This window comes from Adiantum capillus-veneris, chromosome 23 (assembly GCF_014529385.1).
Source record: "Adiantum capillus-veneris isolate H3 chromosome 23, ASM1452938v2, whole genome shotgun sequence".
NCBI classification, from domain to species: Eukaryota; Viridiplantae; Streptophyta; class Polypodiopsida; order Polypodiales; family Pteridaceae; genus Adiantum; species Adiantum capillus-veneris.
Window position 1 is genome coordinate 103,362,841 of NC_140953.1, and position 18,621 is coordinate 103,381,461.

The 18,621-nt window shown below is 40.5% G+C and overlaps 1 pseudogene; it reads left to right on the forward strand.

Annotated features, from left to right (window-relative positions):
- The first annotated feature begins 13,721 nt into the window (after positions 1 to 13,721).
- LOC147428268 (uncharacterized) lies at positions 13,722 to 17,935 on the forward strand (annotated as a pseudogene).
- The last annotated feature ends 686 nt before the right edge of the window (positions 17,936 to 18,621 follow it).

The following is an 18,621-nucleotide window of genomic DNA, read 5'->3' on the forward strand; positions in this document are numbered from 1 at the left end:
TTGCATGTCCTTCTCTTAAGCATTGGTCTGCTGCAAAGCGTGTATTGAAATACTTGAAAGGCACTACAGATTTTGGTTTAGTCTATCGACACAACTCACATCGGATTCTATGCAATCTCTTTCTCTTTTGGGTTACACAGATGCAGATTGGGCAAGCTCACATTTATCTATGCGATCTACTAGTGGAAATTGCTTCTTTATAAATGGTTGTCTTGTTTCTTGGACCAACAAGAAACAACATTGTGTTGCAGTTTCTGCGACTGAGTCAGAATATGTTGCGGCATCACTTGCAGCTCGTGAGTTGATTTGGCTTCAACAAATGCTGGTTGATATTGGTCACTCTCCTCTTTCTAGCACACCCTTGCGGTGTGACAACCAAAGTGCTATTAGTCTTGCAAAAGACTATGTTCAACATAATAAGTCAAAGCACATTGTTGTCCATTATCATTATGTCAGGTATGAAGTACGCAAAGGAACCATTATGGTTGAACACTGTCCAAGTGACCAGATGATTGCAGGCATTTTGACCAAAGGCCTCAATGAGTCACGTTTCATCCTCTTGCGCTCGGAGCTTGGAGTTGCTTCGGCCTCACTCTTTCTAGATTAGCTTCTTTGCTATTGTAATAGCTTTGTACATACGACATTGTAATCTTTTAGGTATCATGCACTATGCACACTCCAGTACATTTGCACATTGTGATATCTAAGTCACTTTAATATTTATACATAGATGCACAATTCACTTTCACATCATCACCGCGCTGGTTCATATTTTCACATTGTATAGGGGCTTGGGTTTTTCCCTTGAACTCCCCAAGGGTTTTTTCATCCAAAGCTAGAGACCTTTGTTTGAGTGGGGGTGTTGGAGCTATATATGGCTCACTCTACTGAACTTGGTCTCACCTATATATTTGTATCTTGTCCTCAATATGAATCAGTCTTTGGGAGCGTATATGGTGTGTCTCTTGTCTCGTCTCTCTCTCTTTCTCTCTACATCTCAACAGTTTTAGAGATGTAATTAATGATTTTTGTTTATTGTTCTAGAGAGAGGTGTATCACAACTTAGCTAAAACGTAATTAGATTAAGAACAGTTAAAACCGAATTAAGCAAAAAGATTAGGGTTTCTACAGGTTACCTTTGAGTAAATCTGTGTTTGATGAAAACTAGCTGCAATAGTAGCAAGCAATAACTTAGGTGTGTTGAGGCCGCGACGATGATGGTAACAGATCTGTGTTTGGGAGGTCGTGACAGTAGTCCTTTTGTTGAAGGTTGTGGCAATGGATTCGCGTAGATCTGTGTGTGCACGTCGCAACGATGGCGTAGAACTGTATGCGTCGGGGGAGAGGGAGAGAGAGACAGAGAAAGACAAGATCTGTGTAGGTTTCTGTGTAGGTTTCGAGCAAGAAACGAGAGAGAGAAAGAGAGCGACAACGCAGAAAAAATTGTGGTAGAGAGAGAAAGAGAGAGATAAGGTTAGTTAGGTTAGAAATTCAAAATTCGAATTTTGAATGTAGAGGTTATTCTCACGGGTTTGCAGTTGAGATTACTAGAGTTCTAGGCTTTGTGCGAAAATGAGACATAGCTCATCGGCTTCGAAATTGAAAGAGCTTTTCAAAAAAAAAAAAAAAAGAGTATGGAAAAAAAAAAGTTGGTGCAAGGCTTTGTCAATGTCCATATCTTTGTAGTACAAGTGGAACAACACCCATGAAGCAAAATTTGACTTCAGAATCAAAATCTGCATAGTAAAAAATACACTAAAAATAGCTAAATTTTACAAAAATAATCCCAAAAATTGTGCGCTATTTTTTTGTCCGATATCAATAAGTGTATGTGAAAACCCATTATGACAAAGTTTGTCGTAGCGTAAAAATATATATATATATATATTTTTTAATTGTTTTTTAATTATTTTTTAAATTTATGCCACTTGCGGATATCCCTTGAATGGCCGAAATTATTATGAAGACACCTCAGCCACCCCTGGGCTCACACCATAGGACGGCAATGTTGGAGGTCAAGGATAAAAGCATGCACTCAGTTCCATTTGAAAATCCTATGTCCTAGGGTTTTCTTCTTCTATCTTGTGAGATCCTTGTGGCCCTACGGTGGCAATGTGAAAGCTTGTGGACCTAGGGCCATAGGGTGGCAATGTATAAGCTCAAGAGCCATAAGTTGCCCTATATTCCATTTGGAAATCCTATGGCCCTAGGGTTTAGGGGCGACAATAGATAAGCTCCAATACATAGCCCTATGTTCCCGTTGGAGATCCTATGGCCCTAGGTCCACGACAATGTATAATCTCAAGAGCCATACATTGCCCTACTTTGTAGTTGGAGATCCTATGGCCCTAGGGTCATGGGGTGGCAATATGTAAACTCAAGGGCCATAGGGTGCCACATGTCCCATATGGAGATTCTATGGCCCTAGGGCCATGGGGTGGCAATGTATAAGCTCAATGGCCATACATTGCCTATGTTCCATTCGGAAATCCTATGGCCCTAGGGTAATGGGGTGGCAATGTATAAGCTCAAGGGCCATACATTGCCTATGCTCCATTTCGAAATCCTATGGCCCTAGGGCCATGAGGCTGCATTGATATCTTGGCCACCCTTGAACCCGCACCCTTGAGCTTAGGGGCCTTAGGTTCTCTTATTGTATGTTGTGAGATCTTGTGGCCCTAGGGCCATAGGGTGGCAATGTATAAGCTCAAGGGCCATACATTGCCTATGTTCCATTTGGAAATCCTATGGCCCTAGGGTCATGGGGTGGAAATGTATAAGCTCAAGGGCCATAGGGTGCCACATGTTCCATATAGAGATCCTATGGCCCTAGGGCCATGGGGCTGCATTGATATCTTGGCCACCTTTGACATCGTGGCCATAGGTTGTATTTTTTTATGTTTTGAAGTCTTGTGGCCATAGGGTGTCAATGCTCACACCCTTGGGCTTAGGGCCATAGGTTGTCTTTTTGTATGTTTTGAAGTCTTGTGGCTCTAGAGCCATAGGGTGTCAATTCTCACACCCTTGGGCTTAGGGCCATAGGTTGTCTTTTTGTATGTTTTGAAGTCTTGTGGCTCTAGAGCCATAGGGTGTCAATGCTCACACCCTTGGGCTTAGGGCCATAGGTTGTCTTTTTGTATTTTTTTAAGTCTTGTGGCCCTAGGGCCATAGGGTGTCAATGTATAAGCTCAAGGGCCATATGTTTCCCTATGTTCCATTTGGAAATCCTATAGCCCTAGGGTCATGGGGTTGCAATGTATAAGCTCAAGGGCCATACATTGTCGTATGTTTCATATGCCGATCCTATGGCCCTAGGGTCATGGGGTTGCAATGTATAAGCTCAAGGGCCATACATTGTCGTATGTTTCATTTGGAGATCTTATGGCCCTAGGGTCATGGGGTGCCATAGGATGTATATATACTTGACATGAAACTCCCTATGGCCCTAAGGCCATAGGATGTATATATACTTGACATGAAACTCCGTGAGGTGATCTTGAGGACAACCCTATGGCCTTCAGGCCTTAGGGAGCTAATATAGAGAAAATATTCTTTATACCGGCATAGAGAGCTATGGCCCTGGGGCCATAGCAAAACAATGAGGGTTTTTTGGAAACAATGAGGGTACCTTGTGGTCTAGGGGCCATAGGAAGTCAATATATATCATAGAGAATAGAGCACAAAGAGATTCTTAGTGGCATAGAGGGAACCCTATGACCTTCCGGCCACAGGGTGCTTCTCATGAAACACCCACATACATACTTGTTATGCTTTATGCTACGTAAATCAATATACTCTGCAAGCGGTTTTTTTAACAATTATTATTGCAATCTTCTTGCAGGTATGGCTAATTTCAATCATGGTGATAGAGTGTGCATGTTTGTAGCGACACAAAAGGTTGCCATTGGGACTCTAATTGAAATAAATCCAAGTGCATATTGTTCAAGCATGCTTATTGGGGAAGGCAATGTATCGGTGTCAGTTGATTTGTGTTTTGAAAAGAAAGCACTCATCCCTTTTCCAACAATGGATGCATTGACAATGGGAGATGCTTTTCATAGTATTGTGAAATGGAGTAGTGGGTTGTTGCAACATATAAATGAGATGTAGTACAAAGGGGCTTCTATGCATGAGGCTGACAAAGCAGAAGGAGCATTGGATGCACAATGTAATGGAATGAGCTACAGAGAGGTTTGGAAGGATAAGAGGGTTCAACTTTGGGATGAAATCAAAACACATGTAGTAGCCGAAGGGGTTGTCATATATGTGTGTCCATTTGACTCTGTAAACTTTGGTGAGCTAGGTGAAGATAACATTGGTATTGGTATTGAAACATCCTATGCAGATGAGGCTACTATTTCTGCAGAAGCTAGTGTATGCAGCATTAATCTAGTTTGTTGGCCTATCAAGAGAGTGACAACTATGGATGGAAAAGAATTGTTATGCTATGAGGATCTACATGCTATGTATGCGTTACAAGACACATGCATTGAATTAGCTTATTTGGTAGAGCCTATTTCAAAAAAGCGGAAATATTGCTTTGTAAATAGGAAGCCAAAAATGTCAGTGAAAGCTTCTAGGAGATCCAATCAAGCATCTCTAGCATCTGTCCAGCTTGTTTCAACCATAGATTGTTGTTCCAAAAGGTGTTGTCAATATGCCAATCGAGATAAGGTCATAGCTATGCGCAATGAATTTTGGGGACAGAGTTTGCAAAATAGAACAAACTATGTGTATGATACAATGTTGACTGCATTGCGTGAGAACAAAACAACTACAAAGACATGCTATGTGTTTTCTTTTAATGGCAGTGAGGTTTGCAGTAGAGCTTGGTACGAAATTCATGGCATTCCAAAAACTTCATTTTATCGTTACCGTGAACATTTTGAGAATGGGGTTAGACGCTCAGTGCATGGTAATGATGGTGTCATGAGAAAAGGAAGAGACCATATAGAAATGGGAAGGGCATTGATGCACTCTTTTGGTGATGAAAACTCAGAGAGAATGCCACATAAGAGTAGAACCATGGAAGATGGTACTAGGGAAACTTTGCTTGCAATACCAAACACGTACAAGCAAGTAGACATTTTACATGATGTCAATAAAACACTTGATAGTATGAGTCTCAAGCCAATGTCTAGCACGACATTCAATAGGATTTGAAATACAGAGTTTGCTAATGTGGCATTGTCAAAAACAAGTGAGTTCTCCAAATGTGTTGTGTGTAGTCGGATAAAGTCTCAACTAGAGTCAACAAAGGATGACGAGATGATTGCACGTTTGAAGGATGAACGTCGAATTCACATGTTGCAACAACAAAGTTGGAGGAATGTGTACTACACCTGGCGTAAGTTCTCCCAGTTGCAAAAGGATAAGTATTTATGCATTATACATGATAAAATAGATCAAAAAAAGACAGCAATACCTAGGTTGCGTGTGAACTCAAAAGATTATGCGAATGCATATCAATTGCAAGTATCATTAACAGGTATGATAACACATGTACATGGTCATGGAATGTATCGTCACTTCTCACTTAATGGTCTATGGCCTTCAGATCCCAATGCTACAATTGGTTCCCTTGCATTATGCTTACATAATTTGGAAAGAACAGAAAACCATGGACAAGGAGATTTATGCCATGACATAATGCCACGTAGCAATGTAACGTTATTCAATGCATTGAACTCGAGGAGAGCTCTAGACCTCCAAAACAAAATGAAGCAAGAGCATGAGAGGAATGCATCCACAATGACACCACCGTTGGCCATCCAAGGATGTAATGAAGAGATTGTACAAATACAATCAACTTCCTCTCAATGTGTTGTGGATACCATATCCACTCCTGTATTTCAAAAATTTCCTAAGAATCTTTTGCTACAGCTAGATAATTGTGCAGGAGAGAATAAAAATCAATATTTGTTTGCATACTTATCCTTGTTAGTAGCAAAAGGAGTTTTCAAAACCGTGCATTTGGGATTCTTAATGGTGGGTCATACACATGAGGACATAGATGCAATGTTTAGTAGGTTCTCAGAAAGATTGCGAACAGGAATGACATTCACTTTTCCACATTTGAAGGAACATTTTCAAAAATGTGAAAGCTCAACTCCAGCACCATTTTTTATGACACAAGTTCCCGACTTTAAATCCTTTGTGCAAGGGTACATGTGTGACAGACAAGATGCTCTAGTTGGACACTCTAAGCCACTTCAATTTCATTTCTATATGCAAGGTGAAGTCCCAGTAATGCAGTACATAATTCATCCCAAATCACCTGATTGGATGCCAAAGGAGTCGGAAATTGAGTTGTGTAAAAAAGATGACCAGGGAAAACCAAACTTACCAATAGGTTGTCCATATGTGGTACCTATAGCAGACTATGTGAGAGATAGTCCGCTTGTTATTCAAGGGATTAAGTCATATCTTGAGTTTTGGAAAAGATGTTCTCTATTAAAGGGAAAGGACCATGACTCCACAAAATACATGGAGCATGTTATCACTTATTGGCAAAACATAATCAATGAGCTTGAACAACCAACCAATAAACACATTGGTGAATATACAACATGTTGGCCAAAGACTATAGGGAGTCATAGAATGCAAGAGATAGAGGAACACAGAGATGAGTTTCAAGGATATGAAGAATTGAATGATCACTATGTTGGTCCTCAAAGTGCAAGGCCACAACAGGCCTTTAGGCCTCAAATTGATGTAAGAAAAGGGGATCTTGTTCTTGTGAGACCCGCAGATCCTGAATATACGATATGGCTAGGAGTGGCAGAGTCAAACGTTGATGTAGAAAAATCATCTCCTAACTACAAGAAAGTTCTAATTCAGTATTGGGCACCAAAACATCGAAAATGAAATCCCACAATCCAAGAACAGTATGAGGATTGTTGGAAAAAGAGTTGGTGCTGCAATCTTGCTGACCCAAAGTGCTGGGAGTGTGTTCATACAATTGTATGGTCATGGACTCCAAGGGGTGGAAGAATTGTGGAAACAATGAAGATCCCATCAAATGTCATGGAGAAGGCATAGGCTAGCTTAATAGGAGAAATTGAATAGGATTTCATATCTTGCTCATTGTTTTATTTCCCCAGCTTATGTATGATTTTATGAAGTATTTTTAAACACCCACATAAAAATAAAATTTCTAAAAGGTGTTTCTCAACACCACCATTTTCTTGGGAATCTATCTCTTTTATGAAGTGTTTTGAAACACCCACATAAAAATAAAAATTTTAAAATGTGTTTCTCAAAACCACCATTTTCTTTAAAATCTATCTCTTTTATGAAGTGTTTTGAAACACCCACATAAAAATAAAAATTTTAAAAGGTGTTTCTCAACACCACCATTTTCTTGAGAATCTATCTCTTTGATGAAGTGTTTTGAAACACCCACATTAAAAAAAAAAATTAATAAGGTGTTTCTCAACACCACCATTTTCTTGAGAATCTATCACTTTGTCACATTCCCAAATTAAATGAAATTTTTCCAAATTTAATGGGAAATAGGAATCCATAGGTGTTGAAATTAGTCCCAAAGTTGTGGGATTTTCCCATTTCATCTAAAATGGTGTTCTAACTTTAATACATGGCAAGAATGGCCAACTAGTGGATCTAGGAGACATCAATAATTGGATCCACAATTCAAGCCTTTGTTATAATGGCCAAGGAATGAATCTTTGATGTATCTAATTCCCAATTCTTAGTGTAAATGGCAAAGTGGTGTATCAAGGATCTCCTCATCCCACAAACATTGTGTAAAATTACAAGTGTTGTGATGGCCAAGTGCTGAATGCACCTAACTTTAAGACATGGCTAGAATGGCCAAGTGGTGGATCTAGCAGACACCAATAATTGGATCCACAATTCAAGCCTTCGTTTACATTTCCAAGTGGTGGATCTTTGATGTATCTAATTCCCAATTCTTAGTCTAAATAACCAAGTGGTGGATCCATAATTTACTCATCCCATAAACATTATGTAAAATTACAAGTGTTATGATGGCCAAGTGCTAAATGCACCAAGCTTTAAGACATGGCTAGAATGGCCAAGTGGTGGATCTAGGAGACTTCAACAATTGGATCCACAATACAAGCCTTTGTTATAATGGCCATGTGGTCGATCCTTGATGCATCTAATTCCCAATACTTAGTCTTAATAGCCAAGTGATGGAGGAGACACCAACAAGTGGATCCACAATTCAAGCCTTCGTTATAATGGACATGTGGTCGATCCTTGATGCATCTAACTCCCAATTCTTAGTCTTAATAGCCAAGTGGTGGATCTAGCATCTACTCATCCCACAAACATTGTCTAAAATTACAAGTGTTATGATGGCCAAGTGTTGATTGCACCTAACTTTAAGACATGGTTCGAATGGCCAAGTAGTGGATCTCTGATGCAACTACTTCCCAATTCTTAGTCTAAATGGCCAACTGTTGGATCTAGGATCTACTCATCCCACAAACATTGTGTAAGATCACAAGTGTTATGATGGACAAGTTTTGATTGCACCTAACTTTAAGACATGGTTAGAATGGTCAAGTGATGGATCTTTGATGCACCTAGTTCCCAATTCTTAGTCTAAATGGGCAAGTGTTGGATCTAGGATCTACTCATCCCACAAACATTGTGTAAAATTACAAGTGTCATGATGGCCAAGTGCTTAATGCACCTAACTTTAGAACATGGTTAGAATGGCCAAGTGGTGGATCTAAGAGACACCAACAATTGTATCCATATTTCACTACTTTGCTATAATGGCCAAGTAGTTGATTTTGTTGATGCATCTAATTTTCAATTCTAAGTCTAAATGGTCAAGTGGTGGATCTAGGATCTACTCATCCCACAAAAATTTTATAAAATTACAAGTGTCATTATGGACAATTATTGAATGCATCTAGCTTTAATCATTAGGGAGCTGGGGAGGTATTAGAAAAGGCTCCATCTTAGAGAGAGGTAAATGGGCTTATCTTCTTCTCTTAACCGATGAGGGAGCTCAATTTTGACACCTATGGACTCTGCGTGTCAACATCATACTCCTTATTTTCTCATTTTTCTTCTCCTAATGTCTTTTTACTCCTCATAAATAGATCCCACAAAATCTCGTAAGCGGGTGGCATAATGATGCTACACCTCTAAAAAGTTCCCTCCAAATCTTCAAACAATTCGAGCGCTAGCAAGGAAGATGTCTGGTCTCTGCAAAGGGGTGAGAACGTCTGGTCTCTACAAACGCTTGAGAAGAAGCTCACACCATTCACACAACAGAAGCCTCTTACGCATTCTCATAATTGTACACCCCATCCTCATCTCTCCCTCCCTCTCTCCCTCTCTCTCTCTCTCTCTCTCTCTCTCTCTCGTGAAACAGAGCCACCTATCTACTACAAGCAACTCTACAAACTCCCTACTCTCAATGGCACCCAAATCTTCACGTAGAATAACCCTTGCAAAGTACAGAGAGATGTTGGGAGAAACCATGTGTCAAGTAGCACAAACGCATCCAAAGAACTTTATTGATTCATATGTGGTCTTCAACACAAAATCAGAAACCCAAGAGTGGGAGCCCATCACAGTAAGACGGTTTTCATGGGTTACTCTCTTACCCTCTCGAACGGGACCCCACAGAAAGAAAAAGAAGGCTTTGGATAATCGGAGGAGTCATTGGAAGGAAAGAATTCTCTCATTCAAGAGTTTTGATAACCAACTATATGTAGAGGTGCAACATGTCTACAACAAAAATGAAGTAGCGGTGTGAAATCATGCTACAATGCCAACAAATTGTAAGTAATATGCTACTCTTGCTGTTTTATTCATGTAAGTAGGCTGAACTAATATAATAATTTTTTTAGCATGCTGTTGACGTTCTTCAAGTATTAACATTTTCTATTTTGCTCAAGAAGTTTTAAAATTGCATTTTAGATTCTTGGATTAGAAACAAAACCTTTAATGCTAGCTACCTCGGTATAGGTTCCGAGGCTCCAAATATTTTTATCTCTATCTAATCTGATTGATGCGTGTATGCTAGATGTTATTGACCCGAGCTTAGTTTGTTAAATGGTCTTGATCATTGTATGAAGACAGGTGTTTGCATTTTTTTCTTAACTCATGACCTCTACAAATGTTTAAGTGTACGTTGTTTGGAATTTTGGTAAATAGCACATTAAATGATGTGGTAGTACGAAGAGCTCTTTATTAGGGATGCTTGAAAATTATAATTGAGTTTTGGTGTAGCCATCCGACAATACAATGATTATTGATCCGTGTTATAGTCTCTAGATAACATGACTTTGAGAATTTTTGTTTACATGAGTTTGGTAATCTTGAGACAAGTTAACAAAGATTACACATATGAAACATTCTTGACGGGTTTCTTCCCTAATTTTTGATGTGATTTTGCTTTCTAAAGTCGTTTTCAAAGTTGAAAGATTTTGGATTTGATTACACAAGGATAGGTATAGAGCGTATACCTTGTAAGTAGTATACCTTAGCTTGTTTTGGTTTTCTAAAGATAGCTATATTACACTGGTGTTATAATCCCTTCTTTGAAATCTTTATTGATGTTAATATGCACATTTAGAGAGATTGTATTCTCAAGAAACATGGTATATTATAGTATGACCATTGTTTAGTATAATTCTTGCTTTCCTTAGTATTGCTATTAGTATATGCTTTCAATGATTTAGGTTGCATGGTAATACTAAAATAATGATTGCCTAATGCTTTTGATGGACATTTATGACCAAGTAATATTCAACATGTTTTGTTAATATATGGTGTTTGGATGATGTTTACTTGGGTTTACCTAATAGTTTTGGGCAAATGATGTCATGAGCTCTAGCAGAGTAGGTGAGATATACATAGGTAGGTAGGTGTAGTTTGAAGGAGACTATCAATATGGGATGGGAGAAGCCAACCCCTCCGGCCCTATCAAAATGCATGGAGAAAAATGAGAGAAACTACAACATGGAAACAAAACATGTGTCCAAGACTTGAAACACCCAAGCCAACCCACACTAGATGGGAAAAATCTAGAGATGGAGATAGAAAGAAGGAACATGAGAGAGAGAGAGAGGGGCTTGTGCACATAGCCTCCGTATATATGCCAAAATCCAATCATATATTCCAAAATTTAGCATATATGTCAAAATCCAATCATGGGATGCCATCACTATTGTCATGGACTAACCATTCATAGAATCATTGTAAACAAAAACAAAATAGCTAGATCCAATGCCCATCTTTGTCATAAAGTCTTCTTCTTTGAGGATAACGTCGTTGAAGTGAATTTCCAAATCTGATATGAAATTTAAGTCTGATGACTCTATTTATGCAAAGGGAAACAAATGAGATCTTGGTTGTCATGCGTGTATGGTTGTGAAGCAGAGCATTGGATGTGATAATCCAATGTTGCTAATGGAGAGGGAGCAGCTAGAGTAGGCTGCTCCACACATGCCTAGAAAATGCTGTTGAAATTTGAAAATTCAGCATGTTGAATGCGTGTCCGGTAGGGAGCTAAGTGTGGACAGGGTTACTAGGCCTAGACCTGCAATAGTTGAGACCAAACTACCTCCATCAATGGAAGAAATGCAAGCTTCTAGATGCTACTTTTTTTTTTTACCATTGCTTTTTGTCCCTGCATTTTTGATAGAAAAATCGCCAAATCTATGTAGGAAGGAGGATAAGTCGAAGCCAAACATGTCCAAGAAACTGGCGTAACCATGAAGCCCACTCCCCCAAGTAAAACCATCTGGCACACCAATCTTGGTAAGCAAAAGGCTTATTGCTCTTAAAATTTCATGAGCATGCAGACCCATAGACAATGTCCAAAACGCATGCATTTTAGGTCACAATACATGTGGACTACCCACGTCCCAAAAATGATAGGCCAACATGAGAAACCTATCCCATGTCAAAGCAATGGTCCCTCCCAAATTAATCAAGGCTGTAAAGAAAGCCCTATACTTTGGAGTTAGATGCTACTGTATCCGGACATCCAGTTTGTGCAAGAGGCGCCACCCCCCTCTAGCTATAAAGCTCAGGTCCCGAGGTAGTTGCATTACCTCCCAGCCAGTATCATTGATATCATCAATCCAGCTGCTTCATTTACCCAAGGTAACACAATGATAACCCAAGGGGCAACAAAGGTATACAAGAGATATGTAGAAACACGAGAAAAGAAGATCCATAGCATATCACCACCTCTAGCCAAAAATCTACTCCACTTGACACCAAGAGGCCACATATAACTGAAGTCCTTTCCAGGAGAGCAAGTACAAGGGTACTAACCACGTCCATGCAACTCAAGCAATAGATCCACCGGAGAAGACCATGCAAACATAATGCAAGTTAGAACCACCAAGTCTTTGTCGGTGTACTCCACCATTGACTCTCCATTGTCCATCTCCAACATATTAGATCAAAGCAAGGCACGAGAGAATGTCCATTGTAGACAAGTGCAAACTGGGATCCAAGGCCGCCTTATTCTCTTATCAAAAGGGACCTCCAATTTTCTCAGCAAGGGCAAGTGCACCGGTTGAAATTTGTCCAAAATCAGCCCTCTTTGCTACACAAAACTCTCTCACAGGCTGGCTGAAATTTTCCAAAGTTACCAGGCACAAACCGTTGCCCTCAAATCACCTTCGATCTTCAAACTGCAGCCCAAATCTCATCCAACTTCATGCTGAAAATCAGCTGCAATCCTCCATCAAGAACTGGCTGAAAAACGCATGTTTGCAAGGGTTCTTCATGACAAAAATGCTGCTAGGTCTAAGCAGCCCCCTCTATATGTAAAAATGCTGGTCCAGGGGTGCTTATTGTGAAAAAAACATAGCCACACGTTGCCCCTCGTGCTAGCTAGAAAACACAGCAGCAATCAGCCCCTCCTCGCATTCCGGATCCATTGGGCATCGTCAAGCCTAGTTTTTGAGACCATCTTAGAGGTGCACCGGAAGGCGTCGTGGCAAGGGGACACAATGGAGCAACAGAGAAGAGGAAGAGAAGATGAGAGAGAGAGAGAGAGAGAGAGAGAGAGAGAGAGAGAGAGAGCAAAAAGAGAGATAGAGTGGTACAAGCCCTGCAATGTAATGTGCAACGGAATTGAGATGATGATGGTAACAGTTAGGATATGTGTAATCGGTCTCCTTTCCAAGGTTCCTTGTGAATTCAAGAGAGTCTTCCTTTTAGTTCTTAGAGAATGTGATTGTAGTAGCATAGAGAGACAAGAGAACTGACACTGTGAATGAACTTTTTGTGAGAGAAAGGAGAACTTACACCAGATGGGTCCCAAACCCCCTCCGAGGGCCCCTTCTCTATTGCTAGAGAAAGTAGAAACTTTAGATTGCACAGATGGAGATGTTACAACTTCTGAGGATGTTGTGGATGCATAGGATGCATGAGGTAGGGCTGAAATGACCTACTGAATGTTGGAAACCAAAAAACGCTGAGGTATGATGAGGCTGAAAACTACGATGCTGAGATTTTTGATGCTGATGGCTGATGCGATGGGAAGAGGATCTACAATGGGGCTGAAAACCGCAAGGCAAAGCTGAAAATCCAGAAAACGTTGAGCTGATCATAGGGTATGCTGAAAAAATGCAGATGGAGTCTCCCAAGAAACGCTAGGGTTGGCAAGGGCTGCAGGAAACGCTAGAGGTTGAGAGGGGCAATGTTGGACTGCTGCCAAAAGCTGAGGTATGATTACTCTGAAAATTACGATGCTGAGATTTTTGATGCTGATGGCTGATGCGATGCGATGCGAAGAGGATCTACAATGGGGCAGAAAACCACAAGGCAAGGCTAAAAATCCACAAAGCGCTGAAGTATGATGAGGTTGATCATAAGGTATGCTGGAAAAACGCAGATGGAGTCTCCCAGGAAATGCCAGAGGTTGAGAGGGGTGATGGCTGGACTGCTACCAAATGCTGAGGTATGATGAGGCTGAAAATTACGATGCTGAGATTTTTGATGGTGATTGCTGATGCAATGCGAAGAGGATCTGCAATGGGGCTGAAAACCGCAAGGCAAGGCTGAAAATCCAAAAAATGCTGAGGTATGATGAGGCTGATCGTAGGGTATGTTGAAAAACGCAGATGAAGTCTCCTAGGAGATGCTAGGGTTGGCGAGGGCAAAAGGAAAATGTGAACTCTAAGTTTCTTTTGTACTTTTTTTGACAGAGATAAGGCAGTCACTTAATTTAAGTGTCACTTATTAATAATAATAAGTGACTTTTAAAATTGCCCTAAAATACACTAAAATGCCTGTAATGAATGCTCTGCACGTCAAAATTGGATGTCGACACTTCCTATGGTGAACACACACCAATGACCATGTAAAGTGGACAATGGCTATGCTCCTGTGCAATTAGAGGGTATGCAGCTACTCTAAGTGTCTGGACATGCACCCCTTTAAAAGGATCACAAGGTTGCCAGAACACTTCCTAGGCTAGAAATGACCCTAGGTTGGAGTCAGCTTGTCCACATGCACATAGGGCTAGATGTGCACGTACACGCGAGCAACTTTGCATAATAAAATAGTACAACATGTGGTGCTCCACACTCTGCCACAAGGGGGTGCACACCAAGTGGCCGACCCCCTCCCCAAATCCCTTGACTTGGAAAAACATCGTTGCTGATAACATCGTTGAAGTGAATCTCCAAATCTACTATGCAATTTGAGTTCGATGACTCCACTAATGCAAAGGGAAATGGATAAGGTCCCCTCTGTCATGGGTTTGTGTTTGTGAGGAAGAGAATTTGACGTGACCATCCAATGTTGCCAATGGAGAGGGAGCAACGACACTGGGCTGCACCACACATGCCAAGAAAGCGCAGCTAAAATCTAAAAACTCAACATGTTGAATGCACTTCAAGTAGGCAACCAAGCGGCTATCCAATATTGTTGATGTGACTATCCGTTGCTGCCAATTGGGAAGATCTAATTGCTTCTCACATGCCAAGAAAACGCTGCTAAAATCCAAAACTTCATTACGTTGAATGTGTGTCAGGTAGGTAACCGCATGGGAGAGGGTAGGAAAGGGTTGCTAGGCCTAGAGTTGCAACAGTTGGGGCCGATCTATTTCATAGATACAAGGACTACTTTTTCATTAAAACGGTGCTAAATTTGTGTAGAGACTTGGGAGGGTATGTCTAGGCCAATGTTGATTTTAACCATGGGCTATGGTACCATGTGTGATAACAAAAAAGCAATGGAGCACCTCAAAACACCAAAGTGAGATAGCCATATCACAAAAGAAAGTGGGTTTTGTGGAGTAGCTGTGGCAGCTACAGCCAAAGACAGTGAGGAAGTACCTTGTGTCTGATGCAACAGACTCTTTCTCCAGTAGTGGCCTTTCTTGCCACAACTACGATAGTGCTCTGAATGCGTAATCCATCTTGCTCAGCCTATGTCGTTTGTGAGTGCGGAGAAGCTGCAGCGTCAAGGGAAGTTGTGTTACTTGTAGACGTCGTCGTAGTCGCACGAGAACTGTTGGGCTCTAGTATTATGATGTATAGGTATTCCAAAAGCCTCTAAAAAATAGGTTGCTCATGCAGTCAATCCTACATCTTTGCATGTAAGGCGTCAAGGGAAGCAGAATTGAAAATGATTTTGGTAGAATCTAGATTTCACACTTCCATAAATCTTTACTTTTTTTGCTTCCTTGAATGAGTGTAACTTTGCACGAATGTTGGTCCCATTTAGTTCCTTTAGAGAGAGAATGAGAGAGAGAGAGAGGTAGAGATGTGTAGAGAGTGAGAGAGGAGAATGACACCAGTTGGGGTCCCAACCACCTCTCTCAAGGGCCCCTCACATTGTTATCGATGTGGTATTTTACTTCAATTGCGTAAATGGAATGCACAAAAATGCAAGACTCTCCTTGACTCGAATGGATGATGTTGACGTGGCAACTCTTCAAAATGAAGCACCTCTGATGGGGCTGATTTGATGCATCTTTGGATCCGTCTCAATGTGGGCTTGCAGATGTCCACCAAGGGGGAAATATGGGGCTGATTTGCACTACTGATGTGTGAGGAATGAAGGGCTGAATGTTGGCTACAAAAACTCAAATCTGTGATGCAAAAACGCAGCAGCTTTGATGCTCTAAGTAGGGCTGAAAACGCAGCTGATGATAGAGTAGATTATGGATAGCGGGGAGACAATCGATGCGGAAAGGGAATTGTTGGAGGAGAGGCAAGGCCGTTTTGTAGTAGTTTGCCACCTTGAGATCCGGTCGGTAAAAATGTGCAAAACTGTGCAGTTAGCAATTTTTTGGCAGCAGTGAATTGACCATAAGTTACTGACCTCTGAATCATTTGATGAGGGAGCAAGCCCGACATGTTCCTGGAAACCCTAGACCTACACGCTTGACATGTCAAGTGCCCACCAATGTGTAATAACTTTTTTAGGTTCCCCCCTTTTTGGTTGTCTACCTCAGCCTTCAATCGGTGCTCCCCTTGTGGCTTGGTCTCTCGATAAATCTCTACGATAAATTCAGGTCCGTTTTTCTCTAATTTTCAGCGAGATTTTGGTTCCCCATTTGCTTCTATTGTATCCCCTCGGTACCCAGTGTTTTTGACAACTTTGGGATTTCTGAAATCTTTGCTTACAGCAAATTTTAGCCCCCTTCTGTGCCTTGTTTTGGCGCGGACAGCAACCGGATCTTGCCTCTTCAGTACCCTATTAAACCTCCCTATTGTTCCAGTAGCCTCTACTACCTTCTCACATTGGTTTTGGTTCTTGTATGAATGTGTTTTTTTATCTTTGTACCCACTCTGTTGAAACAGAAGATGTGATGGAGAAGATGGTTTGGAGGTGGGCTCTTGGCTATGGCTACAAAATGCAAATCGGAGCTTGTCTAGCTTGCATGTGTTAAAACTTAATAAGCTTTTTCTTGGTTGTTAGGTTGCTAGCTGTTGAATCATGTTTGCAAGATAGCACACACACACACACACACACACACACACACACTTGTATTGATATGCACATTAGATAATAGATCGTAATCCATGTGTTCAAATTATATTTTTGCTAAAGAAAAACTTAATGCACATCTTGTTTTTTTGCAGATGTCTATCCATCAAACATTTGTGAGTAGCAGAAAATAGAGAGTATTACAGGTATCTTGGATGTTTGGCATGCAGAGATGGGTGAGGAAGTCTATAGGTTGAACGAGCAAAACAAAAAAGAGGTTTACTTCTACAACAAGTTCTATGAGTGTCCTGTAGCAGGCCAAACATATGGCCGTTTGTTGGACATTCCTCTCCATTCCTTTCAAAGTCAAGAATGGGAAATGCCATGTACTCAAACAGTGGAATCAGTTAGAACAAAGATTGCGGCAGATATCAAGAACAACATGAAGGTGACATTTGGCTCCAGACGGGTGCATTTGAAGTGGCTAGTTCCATTCAATGTTTTTGTTGATTTATTTCAAAGGTGCCAAGAAATAAAGAAGACAAGGACTATGTTCACAGTTGCAAATTGTCCAGAAGCTTTCCTTCATTAACTTTTTGGAATAGCATGTTTGAAGAAGGAGATATGCACAGGAAAAGAGGTAGTGCAGGCAATCTTTGACACCTCATCTACTACTTTCAAATACATAATCAAAACCCTTGAGCTCCATGTCACATTCTCATTTAGGCGTTATAAGCACGACGGAAAAGTTTGGAGAGAGATGGAGTATGCCAGAGAGGAAGCCTCAATGATATCTACGACTATGTTCCTTAATAATGCAGCATTAGAAGAAATACAAGTGGAGTGTTCGTGGACTTTGCTGGATGTGAGGCGTCTACTACAAGGAAATGAATGTTATCCTGAGGATTTTGTGTTTTTTCATCTAAACAAAGTGGTGCGAAAAAGAAGAGAGAGCACTTTTAGCGTGCAAGAGATGTTGGGAAGCGAGGATAGGCTGAATTTATACATCACCTCCAACTAGATAAATGCATATTCGACAAATTTTGGTTCCAAATATGTATACATATAAAGATATTTTTTGGTTCTCACGATGTGTCCTGATTCTCTCTTCGATGTAATAGAAACTTTTAGCTCGATTAATATATTCTAACATCTTTGCTGGTTTGTCAACAGAATTTGTGAACACTTAATTTGGTTGTTGCATTTTTGCCAATTTGAACTATCCATTTCTTTTATTGCAATGGCAGTTGGAGTTTTGGTTTCTAGTCTTGTGTCTATTTGAAGTGAAGGTTTGGCTCACTATATGCTCATCCCATAATGTTTATTGGGTGCTTGCTCAGTCTTTTTGTGGATGTAGTCTCTGTGGCATTGTTAGGCACCATTTATGTTCTCTTGAAGATCCATAGATGACAAAGGATTCAACTCTTTCTGTACCATTGTATCATCAACTATAAAAAGGATTATGTCTACCTTTGGGTAAACCTCAAAAAGGTAAAGGCATAGGTGATTTAGCACTTTTTTTGGTTTTGGTACTTCAATCTCGAGGAACCAGTATCTATGGTTGTTGGATGATCAGCTTTGAAGCTGTATTCTTTCATTGTAGTAGACTCAAGTTGTTGTAAAACAGGGCAATATTAAGATTTCAACCCTGTGAAGTCGTTAGTATTTTGCAGATTCTATTTGATATCTACTGTTCAAGGGGTCATC